At 40.7% G+C, this 14,915-nt stretch overlaps 1 long non-coding RNA gene across 1 annotated transcript; it reads right to left on the bottom strand.

The window, feature by feature from the left end:
- Nucleotides 1-229: 229 nt before the first annotated feature.
- On the bottom strand, nt 230-8,648 carry LOC108963299 (uncharacterized). The gene is made up of 4 exons (XR_007777302.1): nt 8,245-8,648; nt 7,006-7,073; nt 1,948-2,075; nt 230-349 (listed from the first exon to the last, which is right to left on the bottom strand). It is a non-coding gene; the product is annotated as an uncharacterized LOC108963299 (long non-coding RNA).
- Between the last annotated feature and the right edge of the window lie 6,267 nt (nt 8,649-14,915).

Genomic DNA, 14,915 nt, shown 5'->3' with positions numbered 1-14,915 from the left:
CTGAATCCTTTTGTGCATGAAAGGTGAAAAACACCAGGACAAAGGTTTTACCAAACACTGCTTCTCTTTGAGTGTAAGATGGAGGTGTGACTTTTTGGAAGTGTGACAGGCATTTTGCCTGTAGCTGCAAACACAGCTAAGAAATCTTATATTGAGTTCAGTGGAACCTTTTCCTTATTTTACTCACCAGGGCACTGCTGATGTTCAAACTACTCTCGCTGTTCTTTTGTGCTGCCAAGCAGTCCCCAGAGCTTTTGGCTACTAAATCAGGCTCATTTGAGAGGAATTAATTCAAACACCAATAACCTGAGCAAACACTGAAGGAAGCTGTAGGAGCATTAGAAGACATCTAGGAAAAAAAAAAAAAGAAGAAGGCTGCTGAAAATTTTCTGTCTCTAGTTCTGTTAATAAAAAAGGCTTCTGGGCTCATTCTTCTGATTATTTTTCTTACAAGGGAGAGGAGTGGTTGGAAGGAGAAAGTGACTTTAATCCAGAGGAATATCCTAGTGAACACCTCCAAAGCATCTGACTATTAGTATTAAAAGGGATATCCTTCAGAGAATGACACAGATGTAAAACTTGGGGCCTGCTGCACCAAAAACTCTGCCTTTAACTTCATCCAAATAAAAAAGTAACATTTTACCTACAACCCAACTCTCTTTTCATGTGAAGGACAGAACAAGCTGCAAAGACAGGAGGAAATCAAGTACTGCTATTGTAAATAGAAGCACAGACCAGTTCAAACCAACAAGAAATGCAAAATTAATCTTATATATTTGCCTGCTCAATAAGAAGTTCAGAAATAAATCTGTATTTACAAAGAAATGAGCTACAATCCAAATGTGCATATGTGTGTTCCTTTGGGACAGACTGTAAGTATCATGCAGACTGGCTATAAAAATGTGCTACAAATCATTTGCAATCGAGCCCTCAATCTCCTGCCACATATGAAAGTCAGATCAGTGTGAACTCAATGGTCAAAACTGTGTTGGGAGAGCAAATATCAGTTTTTCTTATAACATTTCTCTGCCTTGTTCATGAAAGATCACCCAAGTACTAGAGCTGAAAGAAATACTAGTACAAGAATGTTTTATGCCAAATCTCAAACCACTAAAACAAAGGAGTGTAATTTATCAGATGCAAAGGAAAACACTCTCTGACAGTGCTACAAAAGTACTACTATTCATTACATATCTAAAGGCTACTGATCAATAGAGAGCACTATGCTCTTTCACTCAATAGCTTCAAGCTTAACTGATTTTCATGGCTTCTTGAGTGCTTTTATGACTAACAAGGCATGCTCCACATAGTGCTTTGTCACCGATTTGCAAATAATCTAATAAAGTGACAGCAATAAATCACAAGTATCGTTAATAAACCACCATCCAACAAAGCAGCACACTGAAAACAACGTGGAAAATGCACAGATAATTCTCCAACTACTTTGGGGAGTAAACAGACTGAACTCACAGCACTTAAGAGCTGTGAGTTCAGTTCATAGCAAACATATACATCCGAGCTGTTAGAGATTTTCTATTGCAGTTGGCAAATATTGCTTCTATGTTTCTTCAGGACAGGTTCATATGGGAAAAAAAAAAGAAGGGAAAAGGAAAAAAGAGATGAGAGAAAACAAAAATCAAATTGAGTAAACCAATGCTTGGAACACAAGAATATAATCAGCTTGGTGATGCTTGTATGTTGTTAAAATAACATTTTGTGCCTGTTTACTTTATAATTTTGTACCTCATAAATACCTACAGTAGCTAAAACTGTCAGTGGTGCCACTTCAAAGGGCAGTGGCCCTAGGAACAAGATCTTTGAGGTCTGGCCTAGCCACAGTGTGGTTAAAGTTATGACAATGTTTCTTTAAATCTAAAACCTAGCTGGCATAAATCCATGAAAAGCACACATACCTTCAAATGTGAAGTTCAGGATTCATTTACTTACCCTTCAGGTGTGGACTTCATGAAAGCTGGGCATTTAACATGGTAACAAGCTTCTACAGACTTCATAGAAAAATCCAGCTCCAAGGTACATACAGCAGCAGCAAAGCAGTCATTTTGACTCCATCATCTCTACAAAAAAATTCATACAAAGATCAAGTATTTACTTGAGGTGGAATCCTAGAAACAAACTTGCAGCTGTCACAGAAGTTATGGTTGAGGTGAACTCTAGACCTTAATAGCACTTTCCTCTATAGTGAATAGAAAGTCAAATTACTTAGCTTTGGATCATTTTGAATGAAAAACTAAGAAATTTGTTTCTTTTGCTTTTAGTTCCCAAATTTAGCAGAGAAGTGTTACAATTACAAGGGGAAGTCAGCTTCTCTGGAATTTTTGCCCTGACCAAAATTTCTTGTAAATACCACAAGAAAGCTTTTGCCTGTGTTATTTTCAAATCAGTGTTTTAAGGCTTTCCTTCTTCTGATAAAAGGACGAATTCTTGAACATCTTGAACGTAAATCAAATTCCAAATAAAATCTTTAGGTGCTTTTCAACCACTTCTCTGGTGATCCTTGAGCAAATAAATGTTTGTGTCAGTGGCATGAGGTAAAATACATGATTAGAGCCAATACTAAAACCATCTTTCCTCTCAGCCTCAGAAACAAACTTTGATTCAATACTAATAGCCATGGAAAAGAAATAAATTAGGTGGTGGCTAACAGCAGAGTGAATAAGGGTTTTCTCTCTGAAGACCAGAGGACTAAACCTGGGTTTATTACAGCAAAGGGGACAGGGATTACAGATGGTTATTTACAGGCCAAACTCCCAGACTCCAAGGTAAACCATTCCCTTTTCATCTATTTTGGAAAAATACACATCCGAAATAAATACTTAGTTCTTCTCTTTTAAGGAGGAGGAAAACTGGTGAGGCAGAACTGAGGAGGAGCTGAGAGTGGCAAGGAAACCACTGAGCTGGAGGCAGGAGGGAAGGAGGGAGGGGAGCTCCCAGCAAGCCCTTTTGGCACCTTGGAAAGCCCAGCTCCTCTCTGTAGCAGCCTGAAACAGCAACTGATGTCCCCAGCAGCTACCACATCCCAGAGTCCACATCTGGGAGTTTTCAATGAGTGCCTTGGAGTTCTCTTTAGAATACCAACATGCTGAGACAGCAGTGGGAGAGGGGATTACCCCTCTCAGGAAAATGCTATGTTAGTGGGGCCACAGCAGCAGTCCCCACAGCCATGAACTGGACCTCAGTATCCCTGCATGGATTTAAGGAAAAAAAAACACTTTTGCCAAATTTCGTGCTTCTAGATACTTTGAATTTTACCAAAAGAAATTATTGGTCAAAATTCTTGAGAGGAAATTAATTGATATGAAGAAAAACAAAAACAAAACACCACATTAATTAGGAAAAAAAAAAAGAAGAAAAAAAAAAAGAGGCCCTAAGAAACTTAGTGTTAACAAAACAAACCTTAAGCTTCAAGTCAGTGTCACCATCACACCTCTTTTTCAGCATGTGACTGTTATTTTTTCATTCAGAGGTCACTGCTTACTTCCAAAGTGACTTTAGCTTTTGGGCAGAGATGGCCCTGGGGGCCAGATACTCAGCTGAAGAATAGACAGATGCACGTGGAAATGGATATTTAAAAACTGCTAAAATGTCTAAAAACATTTAGTGAAGAGTGAGGTTGTCTGCTGACATTTGACCTGCGTGCACTTCCTACACAATCATTTGTTTTAAAAGAGTGTCCTTCATTAGTTCCATTCACTTAAGTCATGGAATTACTGCTTTTTTTAATGCTTATTCCTATATCCTCAAATGAGGATCTAGGAATCCTAAATCTTAGGTCTTTTCTTCTCAGGATAAGGCCTTTTGATTGCAGTTACAGTCATCTCTCCTTTTTCCTACTTTCTTACAATTATCCCTTTAACAGAAGGTTAAAAGAGATGATGTCTTTGCACTTCCCACTCCAAGACACCTACAACATCTTCCACCTTCCCAATATCTACCAGCCGGGCCTAAAGTATAAAAAGGAACTTATTCCTCCTGTGCAGAAGACAATGAGAGCTAATTTAAGCAATCCCATCTCCTTTCCCTGCCTGAGTTTCAGCAGGGGCTGGGATATTTCCGCCCAGGACTCTTGCTCCCAGCACGCCCCGATGCCGATCGCGATGAGGATGGGGATGGGGATGGGGATGGGGATGGGGATGGGGATGGGGATGGCGATGGGGATGGGGATGGCGATGGGGATGGCGATGGCGATGGCGATGGCGATGGGGATGGCGATGGCGATGGGGATGGCGATGGCGATGGGGATGGGGATGGCGATGGCGATGGGGATGGCGATGGGGATGGGGATGGCGATGGGTATGGGGATGGCGATGGGGATGGCGATGGGGATGGGGATGGCGATGGGGATGGCGATGGCGATGGCGATGGGGATGGGGATGGGGATGGCGATGGCGATGGGGATGGGGATGGCGATGGGGATGGCGATGGGGATGGCGATGGGGATGGCGATGCTGATGCCGATGGCGATGAGCAGCGAGCGTCAGCGCAGCGGCCGGAGCGGGAAGCGGCTCAGCTCGGCGCAGCCTCGCCCTCCCTGATCCCCCGCCCCAGGCTCCGGTGCGCTGCCAGCTTTGCTCCGGGCTGACGCTCGCCCCTTTCGGGGGGCCCACACAAGGCTCCTCATGTGCTGAGCCCCGGGAATGCCGGCCAGGCTCGGAGAACCAGCGGCTCCAGCGGCCGAGCCCTGACCCGGCCGCGCAGGGACTCGGCAGCGCTCGGTGCCGGCTCTGGCTCCAATTAAGGCAGCGTGGAGGGGGATCCGACAGGGGGCTAGGGGAGGGTCTGCCGGACCCACACTCCTGTGGCTATGCTGGAAATGAATTCCCACATATGTGCTGCAGATGGGCCACAGCCCCTTTTCCAGGCTGCAGCCTGCAAATAAACTTAGTAGCAGCTGGGGAGGGGAACCAGCAGAGCCTCATGTGCTTTAATGGGTTCTGTGTTTCTGCATATGGGAGTATTCCCTCCCCTCTCTAACCCATACAAAGCCTTCTATAAAGTCCCATAAACAAAGCTGTGGATATAATTTTGAATGAGAAACTTGCCACCAGGGAAAACGGTGGTCAGGAAAACACAACATACCTTTTTCTCAAAGAGGGTGTTTTGGTGTGTTTTCATAGATTAAAACCAGATTTGGCTGGTTTGAGCAAGCAGGCAAACTTCTGACCTTTTTTCACATAATAAACCATCCCTCTCCACCCAGCTCTGGTACCTAACCTGTCCTAAAATAGCCAAGTGCAGCATGGAGCCTGGAGGGAAGCTAGCCTCATCTCCAGGTGCAGATGTTTGTCCCCACAGCACAGACACAGCCATCTCTGAGCCCTGTGCCCTGCTCTGGATCCAAACAAGCAGCTGAATGTGTGATCAGCTTTGTGTGTTCAGGAACTGGTCCTCAACAAGACCCAAATCAAACTTTTACAGGAATGCTTCTCTGCATCAGCCCCACAGTGCTCAGTACCTGCTGGTTCGAGATGCCAGCATGCACCAGAAAGGGTTGTGGCTGAGAGACCAGGGAGCTTAAAGCAAAGTATGACTTTTACAGCTCCACATGGAGTTCAAAGTTAGGGGAATCTGCATGATTCTAATGAGTTTAGCCAAAATCAAGTTAGAGAAAACTTCATATTTCCAAACCTGCAAACTAATGCAATCTGGGTGTTTTTCTTCTTGGTTAAATAAATGCAATGAGATAAATATACTCAGATCAACATATCTATCAATGAGATTGATATGTTGACTTCTTTTCAGAGGCTTCTGTGCTCAGCAACCTTTGAACCTGGAGTTAAATAGATAATGCCAAAAATGAGGTACCTGGATTATTTGAAAAGTCATTTTTAGGCAAAGTGGCTTCCCTGCAGCAGGGTCTCTAACAAAATGTGAGCAGCCAGGTATGTCCCTGCACAGGTCTGCAGATGTGGGCAGGTAGGGAGAGAAGACAGGGTCTGGGGTGTTTGCACTGCCAGCCCTTCTGGGAGACAGACCACTTTTTCCTCCTTAATGCATTCAATTCTTGGCAACAGGGAGCAAATGGGTAGATTTTGGGTGATGTGGACCTGGTTGCCAAGCAGACCTCTTTTCAGTTTCTTATTCAAGAGAGTAGACAAATTCAAAAGCATCATTCACAACTGTTCTAGATTAATGTCACAAGCTTAACTTCAACTTCTTTTTTTCCAAGATGGAAATGTAGCAAAGAGGTTTGTCAGTACAAAATGTTGAGACTGTAGTAAAGGCAGAATCCATTTGTTGTCTAGATTGTCTCATAAAAATCACTGTAAATTTGAGCTATTTAATCAAGCATCAGAAATAGTATCCCTGATGATTATGTGACTGCTGGAAAAAAATCACATTATTGCCCACATTCATTCCGGATATTTTCTCTTTTAGCATTAAATTAGGAAGACAAAAAAAACTTCTTTAATTTTACAGATTCTCTCAGTGATTTATAAAATAAGAATAGAACAAAATTGATAATCTTGACTTTTTTTTGGTACTTTGGAAAAGCTGAAGAAAGAAAAGAACAGGAAAGGGTAAAACAAAAAACAACTCCCCCTCCCAAATCAAACAGAGAGAAAAGCAACAAGAAAAACCAAACATGTTAAGGTAGTAGAGAATCTTGGGCCAGGAAGTCATCTCTGACCCACAGAATTTTTTGTTTTTTTCTTCTTTCCCTAATTTTAAAACTCATTTGGGGTTTTCTAAGTATGTGGGGCAGTGTCTGTGAGGATGCCAGTGAAGCACAAAAAGGACAGAGGAACAGGCTATTTTGAAGCCATAACTACTCAGCTGTTTTCTGTTTGCTTTGCCTGTCAGAGCTGTGGTAGGTGTTTCCCATTCTGGTCTTCACACCTCTCTTATGTTTGTGTTGCATGTCAGAAATATTTCAGATGCTGTGGATGGAGATTTCCTCTTGGCTCCAGGAAGAAGAGGTTCCAGGGTCCTCTGGATTTCCCCTGTGCTGATCAGGAGACTTCACCTACCATGACCAGGGCTTACCTGGTGCTGGTGCTTCCACTGGCTGCTCTAGCCTGGAGCAGGGACCTCTGAGCCTAAGTCTTGTAAGCCTTGAAAATAAATTCAAAAAAAAGAAAGAAAGGTGTAAGACTCTCAAACTTGATGGATGATAAAAGCAGATCTTTTCATTCAAACCCATAAAAACTAACCTTCTTCTGGCTACTGCCCCTTGGAAGTCAAAGGTAACTAAGGCTCAGCAAAACCTGTCCAGGATTTGTTCCTGGTGGCTGCACTCCAGGGTAAGAGTGTTACTCTTACACATTTCAGCACAAAATTTGCTCACCAGCTCATGCTCATTAAAGAGCTTGCATTTCACATTCTAAAATATTATTTATTAAAACTGCCTACAGAAAACACTTTGAAGCAGTGACCACACCAGTGCTGGACTTCTGTCATGAAAATAGGAGCTTTCCAAGGGAGGGAAAAGAGTCCATTATCCAGTGGCTTCCCACATCTGATAGCTTGCTGTGTGCTTCACACTGACACACCTTGTCACCACAGACATGGGTCTCCCCAGCAAAGCCAGAGTATTGAGTTTTAGGGTTGTTTGTAACCCTCTGCAGCTCTACAAAGCAGCCCACAACCCCAGCTGGCCTTTTTTTTTTTTTTTTTTCCCTGTAAAACACACCACAGTAAGGGTAAACACTGCAAGTGCTGGAAGCAGAGGTTAGAGTTCAGAGCAATTTAGGGATGCCAGTGCCCACACTGTGCCTGCCAGGCTTGATGGGGACCTCCTCAGGAGAGGCTGCTGCTAGTGTCTGCATTTCACTTTCAAACACACATCTCTTAAACACTCTCTTTTGGCCCTCAATATGCTTGTCCTGGCTAAAAAAGCTTGAAGAGTGTTCTAAAAATCAGAGGAAAAAAGGCATTGCCCCTCTGAATCTCCATGCTGTAGCCCTAACTGGCATGACTGCCCTGCATCAGCTTCCCTGTGATAAAAGGTAGCAACATGTATTAATTAAATACAACTCTTTTTTCCTTTTCTCTCTTTTCCTTCCCTTATTTTCCCATTTCCTGTCTAGCTCTCCTTCCATATTCTGTTATTATTTCATTTTATATGTATTTATTTTCTCTTTAATTTTTGCCTGTGATTATATTTCCATCTCTTTCTGTTTGTTACTACCTTTTCTCACAATCTTCTCTTTATTACTACTACATTTTTGATATGCATATTGCTACTGCATATCAACTCTCTCACCATGCCCTCTTTTAGTTTACCATTCTATCACTCCTTTTTTTTCTCTCTGACTTTTTAAATGGCTCTATCTCTTCCCCACTTTTCTATTTTCCATTTCTGTTTTCAGTAATGTATTTTAGAAAATTATATTTTGGACAACTTCTTTATTTTTCCTCCATAGCAGACTAGGTTAAATTCCTGCTCTTTTCCTGGAGGGAAAAAAAAAAAGACAGTGAAAAGTTAGTGGAAAGATGAAGAATGTGGAGATGACATGTCAATGAAAAATACTAGGTTAGCTCACTGGTCATGTAGATATTGTCTAACACAGGTTTTTTTGCAAAAGCTATCTTTCCAACAGAACAATTCTTGTGTTTATTTTTGAGCCAGTCAGCAGCTATTTCTTAAAGTATCCTGAAAACACCTTATAATTTATACAGATAGAACAATGCTTTTTTCTCTGGGGTGTTTCCTGCCACTTCAATTATAACTGAAGACTGAATTTGGAAGCACAATTTGTGGCATACAGTGTCTAGAGTGGAAGTTTGTTTAGGACACTGATAAATCTTAAGTACACTTTATAGGAATTATGAACTACCTTAGCTATGATTTATAGCTATTTCCTCCATAAATAGAACAGCAAATTGTTTCTGTGACTGCTACAAATGCCAGAATACAACAGGAGGCCGAAAATCACTACTGCACCCTTGATATGCTCTCTTCATCTTCCCCAGTGCCAAAAGCTGTTTTGGCCCTGTGTCCTTCTCTTCAGTGACATTTCACAGATACTTGTGTTTTGAGCAGGGATGGGTAAGCATCAAATGTTTTCACTCAGGGTAGCACTAGCACTGCAAAACCAACAAGGCATTTCCCTGCAGTCTGCTTTCCTGAAAGATGTCCACTTCACCTCAGGCATCCAAGATAATTCAAGAAGCAGCAGTTCATGTGTGCCCTCGCCCTCTGGGGAGCTTCTAAGCCTGTCTCCTTGTGCAGCCTGTCCTTTCTTTCCCAGGTGATGCCTCCTGGCAGCAACATTTCACCTGGGTTTCACTTGGGGACCATACTAAATGTAACCATGGAAATTCAATAGCTTTAAACTGCAACTCAAAGCAGAGACCACCAAGGGCAATTTTGTCTGGTTTAGTGGAGCTGGCTTGTAAAATCACAGCCATTTCCCAAACCAGCTGTTAAACCCAGAGACAGCAAATGCTGATCTGCATTACAGTGCCTTCCTCTGTGAGTGCAGGGCCTGCCGTGAAAAATGGCACTGCTGCCTCCCCCACTTGTTTAAAGACAGTAAGGATCAAACCCCATGTGGACATGCACATGGGGATGGGGGAAAAGAGGAACTGCCTTGCTGGGTCCCTGTTCCTGACATACATCCATGTCTTCTGGCCCATGCCTGAAAAGAGTGGACAGTTCTTGGGCAGCAACCTCCCAGTCAGAGCAGTTCAAAGCTGCTGTCAGGGATTGGAGACAAGAAATTTTTGAAGTTGCCTGTTTGCCTGCTAGTCACAAGCAATAATGATACATTCTTAGGGTTTAATCAGCTCCCATTGAACTCCCAACTTTGACATTAAGTTGACTGAGACTAGAATTTAACATCACTTTACAAATAAGTAATAATCCAATTCCCTCCTCCTTCTCCTCTTCACCACAACATGCATCCAATCACAGTACTAATAAACTGCAATTAAAAATGCAATTGCAGTACAAATTCATAGGCACTTGACTTTGGGAGATACAAAATTTTGACTGCAATAATTTCAGAGCATGGAGCAGAGTAAAATGACTATCAGTTCTTCCACAGGCTCTTGTTCAGGCAGGTTAGGAATGTCATTGGGAAGTTTTCTGCAGGGACTCATAGCACTAGATTTGAGAGCAGACTTGCTTTTTAAAGTTGATAGACATTTGTCTTTTACTTTTTACCCTCTGATGTGTGTTAACAGCCAGTAAATGAAACAGGAATATTTCCAATTAATTTTCTTTTTAATCTCCTTATCTCCTACTTATCTCCTTACTACTATGAAGTAAGTTCAGATCAAATATGGTGCAGAGGCACAGCAACATAATAAAGCATTGCCAAGCATAACAAGCTGCCTTTCAAGGTACATTTTTCTTTAGTGACTTTTCTACAGCCAAGAATAAAATTAAAAGAATGGGAGAAAGACAGAGAGGGGGGAATTAGCACATTTGACTCAAATATAAGCAACCCACAAAATATGTTACTCATCAGGCTGATTCCCATCATCCTACTTATCATCTTGGGCCACACTGCATGTGGTTTCTCCCCAGATGTGCAGGATATTGAGGAAGACATTTTAGGACTACACACAACAGCAAGTCTCTCAGGACATACAAGTGGGACCTATGAAGCCCCCTGGCAAAGGCTGTAACTCTCAGCACTCTGCATTTCACACAGCACACAATTAAATTCTAATACTCACTGATACTGGAGACCAAACTGGATTCAGGGAAGGATTAGACAACTTGGAGATGGTAGATCTATGACTGGGTATTACCCCTAATGGCCAAGATGCATCTATTGCAGAAACTCCCTCAAATGTTGACACAATCTAGAAAGAAGCTCCAGGGAGGAAACATTGGTTATATGATCTGGTCTGAAGTTTTTCCCAAAGTACCATGCAACAGCAATAATTGGCAGCAGGAGGACGTGGGGCCAGATGGGCTGTTGAACAGACATAGCTCTGTGTCTAAGTAGAAGAAATCAATTAGTCTTTTGTTCGTTTATTGCCTTCCTTTACTCACTGCCATTTCAGATTGCACTCCCTTGCTCTGGTGTGGAAAAGATTTTGCTATCAGGAAGGGGTTATCAGTTCCTTATCAGTAGGCTATCAAAGGTTATCATGCATGGGCCAGAACCTTTGATGAAGGGAAGAGAGCTTTACCAGAAGAGCATCTGAAACCATAGTGGGTTGGATATATGTGGGTTGGACTCAATTTATTTACTTATTTTAGTTACATTTTTAGATGCAGATGCCAGTGACTTTATTTTAAAACTTCCTACATACCTTTCCTCCCAAATTTAAAGAAATAAAGTGACTGGACAGTACTCATTTTAAATTCCCAACATTGAAAGGACTAAAAGCTTTTGCATAAGCTCTTAAAAGTTTATGTTGTTCCCCATTATAACTGCTAATACTACATGATTGGCTTGTTAATATAGCTAACTCACCAGCAGCATTCACATTAATTTTCACCTTTTACTGTGTAATGGTAGTGCTATTTATTAGCCAGACAGACCATTTTTAGTAATGTTATAGGAACAGAGTGTGCATTACACAACAGAACTAGGTTACACCTGCAGCTGCCCATTTCTATATTTATGGCTGTCTGACATCTGTAATGAATGGCAAATGGAAAATATTTGTTTTTTACTTTGGCTCTGTATTTTTTTTTCATGTTTTAAAAATACAAGTGAAGTGAAATACCTGGCTTTAATTAGGTATTTTAAATATCTTCAAGTCTCTTGCCAAGATGCCCTGGAGAAAAAGAACAGATCCTCAGGGCAGTGCACAGGAAAGAAATCGTTAGCCAACCTCAACCATCACTGGAAAACTTGAGTGAAAAAGCTCCATTTGCATTTCAGTTCAATTTGTAATCACATCCAGCCTCTTTCTCTTCAAGTCTCAAGTACTAAGTCCCCTCATTGTGTGGGTATAACTTCTAAGATCATTTCTAAGATCAAATGTTTCGCAAACTTTATGACAAACTGGTGGGTTTGAATGAAGTTAGGTTGTTCCTGATGCTTCATCTCACACTTAACATCTAATTATTATTGTTAACATGCAGAATCTATTTTTTTTCTCCTCTCTCCCTCAATCATGCAACCATTTCAGTTACAATAAAAATTACAAAGCAAATAAAATTCAGGCTGAAACTGTCCATAGTACCAAATTCTTATAAGTTGGAGATTTGAGAATTTCTGTTTAATTGTAGCAATATTTATGCAGCTGGTCACTGCAAGACCTAACTAGAGAGATAGAGGAATTTCAATAGTATTTTTAAAAATAGGATTTTAAATGATAGGATTTTAAAAGTATTTAAAAGAATGAAAGGAATTTAAAAATAATTTTCAAAGAATAGGTTTTAAAAGAAAAAAACCCCAACAGATGCAATTGCATGCAGCACACTTAAAGATAAAGGAAATACATTTTTTTGGAGAATGCAATGATTAGACCCAAAATAGCCAGTTGTCAAAAAGCTGGAAAGATGGACAGTAGGTAGTCTGAGAATAATGAACAATGACCCTGTTCTCCTTCTGTCTTGAAATCTTTTTGTTTTATTTTAAGGAATCCTTGATCAGGTTCAAACAAAATGATTCTCAGATTTAAGAAATAATCATCTTGACTAATTTGCATTAAATTCTTTACTTATTTGTAGACAGGGCCTTTGTATCAAAACTGGGCTTGTGGGCTCTCCTCTGGTCCACAGAAGGGTAAAATCTCCCTGCAAAAATAACCACAGTGAACATTGCTTTCATGAGGAGATGTACAAAGATGTACAAAGCTCTTTCTCATAAAGAGCTTTGTTCTTCCTATTGCACTACCTTTGGTCAACTGAAGGCAAAAGCATTTCAGGGAGGCCAGAAGGAGATTTCTCCCCTGTGCTGGAGAGAACCCAAAACACTTGAAATAAATGGAATTCACCCCAGCTGTCCAGCATCAGCATTTAAAACAAATTTTTCGAATGTCCATGATCAGTTTCACTACTTGAAGTGGCTAAGATTTATTCTTCCTAGAGGCAAAACTTGGGGGATTTCCCATTCCCACATTCTTCTGCTATTCAGTAAAGAGCTTTTTAACCTACTGACAGGGCATATATCATTCTCTGTATAGATGCTGATACCTCAGAATCGGTAGGTGAATGCAACCATCAGAGTCTTTCAATCACACAGAGATTTGGAAATATGTGAAATGAAATGGAACAGAATAAAATTTACCAAAAATTCCAGATTAATTGCTCCTCAAAGTTAGGAAATTTTTCTCTTTGAATTAATGGAAGACATCAACTGACAATGTCTTGGCTTGATTTTAATTTCAGCTTTTCATAACCTGCATTTTTAATGACTGTTTTGGTGTGCACCATCATGTGAAGGATTTCATTGTCATTCTAATGCATGGGAAAAACATCACTTTCCATCAACTCCCTTTTCAAAACATCACATACATGTTTCCCTTTCATGTGTCTGCAGCACGGAATGGGATTTGATAGACAAGGTATTAGCAAGACTAATCATAAATTAATGAATGGAAACTCTGCCTTCATTTCATCCTGATGGGGTTGGTAGTAGGGGTGGTTCTTTTGTTACTTCTTTTTGTTGTTGTTGCTGAGGACATTCTTGTGGGTGCAATTAAATTAGTGCCAAATTACCTGAAATAATTTGTGGTTATTAAATAAACCAGTCTCTGTTGTGGAAAGTGCATTGTTCCCTGGCATTCCAGAGGCTTCCCTTTTTTTTTTTTTTTTTTTTTTTTCCACAAGAGATTGCAGCAACTGATCTCTGACAATACTGCTTTGTATATGTTGCCTCTTGGGTGGTGGAAGACAAGACTAAGCCATGTCACAAAGCTGCACATATGATCTACAGCTGGCATGTCACATTATAACCAAAGAAAAACAATCTCATGACTTACCAAAGCTCTTAAGGAAGCATCACTTGCAAGGTTAACTGCAGTGGTTGACAAAGAGACAAGGTGCAAATGATTACCGTATTTGCCTGACACAATGAAGTAAAAGAAGTGTGTTGGTTCAGCCTGACTCTCCCTTGGGGATTTATTTATATTTACCTGATTTCTTGGAATAAACTTCTAAATTTTCCACTGATGGTTATTTCTTGTTTTAGTGTAATATGAACTCTTTGCAACTTATCTTTACATTCAGATGTTTGACCGACCGGTTTTTGTAATATAGGGAGAGCTCATTTCTACACTAATATGTACTTTTATAAATGCAGAGCTGAACTGATTTTTGGCAGCTGAACCTGCCTTTCTTGGTCTTTCAGTGCACAAGGATTCAGTAACAGTAAAAACAGTAATTCTTCATTATTTGTGTTTGACAGTTGCTTATGGTTCCTACTGCTCAGCCTTCTGAGGTTATCTAGCTGTCAGATTTCTTATTCCTGGGTGCTTCACCAGCTCCAGTGGATTCAGCTGCAGGAATGTATTCTCACCACTTTACATTAGTGAGGGCAAACTGAGGGGTGTCCACATTGGCCAGTCATCCTATGTATCAATACTCCCATCTTCTCCCATTTCTATTGGTGTGAGCCATGAGTAACTCAACCAATATCAAATGCTACAAAGCCAACACAAAACTGACATAAGTGAGAGCAGAGACATAGGCTCACCTTATTCTGTAGTGTTTCTAAGGAAACTCCATTAGCATCAACTATTTGAAATGGGTTTGCTCTGGTGCAAAATAGAATTTAGAAAAATGCTTCAATGCTCCAACTTGTTTCACTGCTTGACAAAATGAACTGGAAAATCCCAGCTAGTCTGTCAGGTTTTTTTTACATTTCCCATAGAAAGTATCCATTTTAACACAATCAATACCTTTTCTAGACACTTGTCGATCTGTTTGGTCAAACAACATTTACACAGTCAGCAAATTAAGAGGTAAAAGAAGCTAATCAGGACCTCTCCAGGTACTTTCTTTCCACAAACAATGTACAATGCTTAATTTCCTACCAGGA

Source organism: Serinus canaria, chromosome 3, assembly GCF_022539315.1.
Source record: "Serinus canaria isolate serCan28SL12 chromosome 3, serCan2020, whole genome shotgun sequence".
Taxonomy (NCBI): domain Eukaryota; kingdom Metazoa; phylum Chordata; class Aves; order Passeriformes; family Fringillidae; genus Serinus; species Serinus canaria.
The sequence above is the reverse complement of the archived record's forward strand: the minus strand, read 5'-3'. Positions and strand labels throughout refer to the sequence as shown.